The sequence below is a fragment of the Bombus huntii genome, unplaced genomic scaffold (genome assembly GCF_024542735.1).
Source record: "Bombus huntii isolate Logan2020A unplaced genomic scaffold, iyBomHunt1.1 ctg00000120.1, whole genome shotgun sequence".
NCBI lineage: Eukaryota > Metazoa > Arthropoda > Insecta > Hymenoptera > Apidae > Bombus > Bombus huntii.
This window is the reverse complement of record NW_026099370.1, coordinates 82081-84935: the sequence shown is the minus strand read 5'-3', so window position 1 is coordinate 84935 and position 2855 is coordinate 82081. Positions and strand designations below refer to the sequence as shown.

The 2855-nt window shown below is 45.5% G+C and overlaps 1 pseudogene; it reads right to left on the bottom strand.

The window, feature by feature from the left end:
* Positions 1 to 750: 750 nt before the first annotated feature.
* Positions 751 to 869, bottom strand: LOC126877102 (5S ribosomal RNA; annotated as a pseudogene).
* Positions 870 to 2855: the final 1986 nt, after the last annotated feature.

Below are 2855 nucleotides of genomic sequence, written 5' to 3'. Positions count from 1 at the left end.
CACGTTGTCGTTATGCAATAGAGAAGACATTGACTAGCGCAAATACGATTATTATAGAACCGGACAAGTAACCGTGGTAGTTAGGTACTCGAGAAACTAATGACAATGATCCTAGGTTCAATAACGAATCCGCGGTCGACGGGATGATAGATGAACGTACTCACAAAATCCAAGTCGGATGCGTAATATTCACTGGCCGTAAAGGGTTACTCCTTAATCGATGAGATCGCGAGCGAGAATGCCTTTCCCGTCCCGATGATGCCACAGAGGAAAACTATAACGGGGTGTGTCTAAGGATACGAGATCATCGGATTCGTCGAGAAAAGCCTTCGTTCAGAAAGTAAGGGAAATTGACGTTGCTGCTAATTGGTCAATCTCCATATCGGTGGTTAGAGAAGGATGCTAGCCGCCCTCGAGGGAAAGTTGCTAGTGGGAGACGCCGCTCGTTGAAAAATACGTCTCCCCTATCTTCCCGTAGTTGGGACAAAGGCTGTTTGTCTGTTTGAAGGACTTTAGTTAACTAAACCTTAAGATTTATAACGGGCCCTCGGGCTAGCCGAACATGTACTGCGGAGACGCATCGACATCTTAATACCACGGCTGATGGAGCGGTGTGTGACCATTGTTAGACCGCCTCGTCGCCATGCCAGGCAGCCCGGTTCCCCTACCGGACTGCTTGGCGGCCCCGAGGCGCTGAGCCGCCAAGCGCCCAAGGCCCGAACCCCACGGAGGGGGGGGGCCAGCACGCTTCGCCAACGCCACACGGAGGTCCCAGGCGTTCACCCATCCGAGTACTACCCGTGCCCGGCGCTGCTTAACTTTCGTGATTTGACGGGAACGAGTGCATTCAGCCCGGCCAGGGCGTTGGCGTTGCGAGTAAATGGCTCTTTACCAACGTTCTTCTTCCATCTTTCCGGATTCCAATCCTCCAGCATCGATCTCGTTTTCTTGGTCTACGACGTCGTTCGACGTATCATTAGCAGGATAATTAGTTTCCTCTTTTGACAAATTTTTATCTCTGTTGAGATGCGATTACATCTTTAGACACAACGTTAGGCAATATTCTGAGGGGACAAGAAGTTTTGGAGAGAATGGTAAAGAAAATTTGACTTATGACACATAAGAATTATTTATTTTATTATGTAAATAGACCGCGGTTTTTTACGCATTTGTGGAAAATTTGCACGTAATACGACGAAATATATATGCTTCCTTTAATATTTTTCTATAATACTTAATAGGTAATGCAATTGTCCACCCTTTTGTCTTTTATCGGGATTTTATTTTTTTAAATATATTGTAGGTCTAATTATAAAATATTATTGTAGGAATTATCAAAAAATATGGACTACGGGGCTCCAGGGGGATGTAAACCTGAAAGCGTAGGTTTTGTGCGTGTCTATGGAGAAAAAGGTTTCCCTCGCGCAACTATGATCGAGCATCCAAGCTCGAAGGATACAACGTAAAAGTGGAGAGGAAAAAGCATAATCCCGGCAGAAAGGAAAGATCCAAGTGCTTCTCGCTTGTTCTTAAATCCGCAGAGTAAATGGAACGGCAGTAAGAAAAGCAATGACCGAAAATGGAGCGTTCCACTGAATAATGCAACGTTAGACGGTGAATAAATACAGACGGATAAAGCCGTCGCAGCCTCGGTATCGCCAGCTTATTAACGATAAAATCAACGATGTCGCGATACTTTGTCGATGCGACGAACGCTCGTTCGAGACTTGGCTTCGCGATGAGAAACAGTTTTGGAGGAAACGCGTGTAGATAAGGGAGTGGCGATTCCGTCGAACCGGAATGCGAGGAAAAGAAGCGAACGATTCTGCGAAGCTGACGCAGCGCAAACTTTCCTCACGACGTTAACAAACAGAGAAACGGAAAAGTAATTTCTCCAATCTCGAGAATATTTATAAAACGCGGCAAACAGAGGTACATATCGCGTGTTTACGCTTTATAAATAGGAGGAAAACAGGAAGGATGAAAGAGGACAGGCGGAAAGGAGAGAGAGGCGGGGGGATTGGCGAGGAATATCAGGATAAATTTCCACGACAAACACCGAACGAGGCAGTCGAGTAAGCTGTTTCAAAAATATACGTACGGACAGCTCTGGTTTCCAGCTACTGTTCGCAATTCGTACGCTTTGGAAAGTTTGGGAAAGCCGACGGCGTACATGCACGCCGCTCGCTATTTTCTAACGCTCTCATAAACTTTCGATGCAGTCCAAGTATTAACGTGGCAGGGCAAAAACAAGGAGAAAAACGCGTATTCGTATTCGTCGATGCTGCTCTTGGCGTCGATGAAACCCCCATTGCGATCGAAATAAACGGGCGAATTTTCACCGACCTATGAAACGCCCGACACCGCGTATTTGTTCCCGGCGAAAAATACGAGAAAACCTTTGGTAGGGTCAATTTTTTTAACCGTAATCGCTCACCGGATACGCAATGTTGCAAGTTTGTCGCGATGAAAAAATGCCAGGAAAAAAAGAAATTTCTCTACACGCGGCGTACAGCCCGATGACTCTTGACAACGCAACAAGTTCGGCGATTTGAAATTTCTATTCTTCGAAAGTGAAACAAACGTGGAAAAAGCGCGATTTTGAGTAAATTCCCGGCAATTTCATAATGTAAACGTTTCGATTTAATTTACATGTACTCGTATCGTCATCGATGTTTCGAGTTCGATCTTACGTGGCGCGGAACCTATTAACGCGATGCTTTTCAGAATGAAACGGAAAGAGTATCGGAAAGTTGCTGACGTTCTTGAACGCGTAGACCCGGTATTACCTGGGCACGATTCCAAACGCCGCGAGCTTTTATCTGCATTTTCAATTTACTTTTTCGTATTAAAAG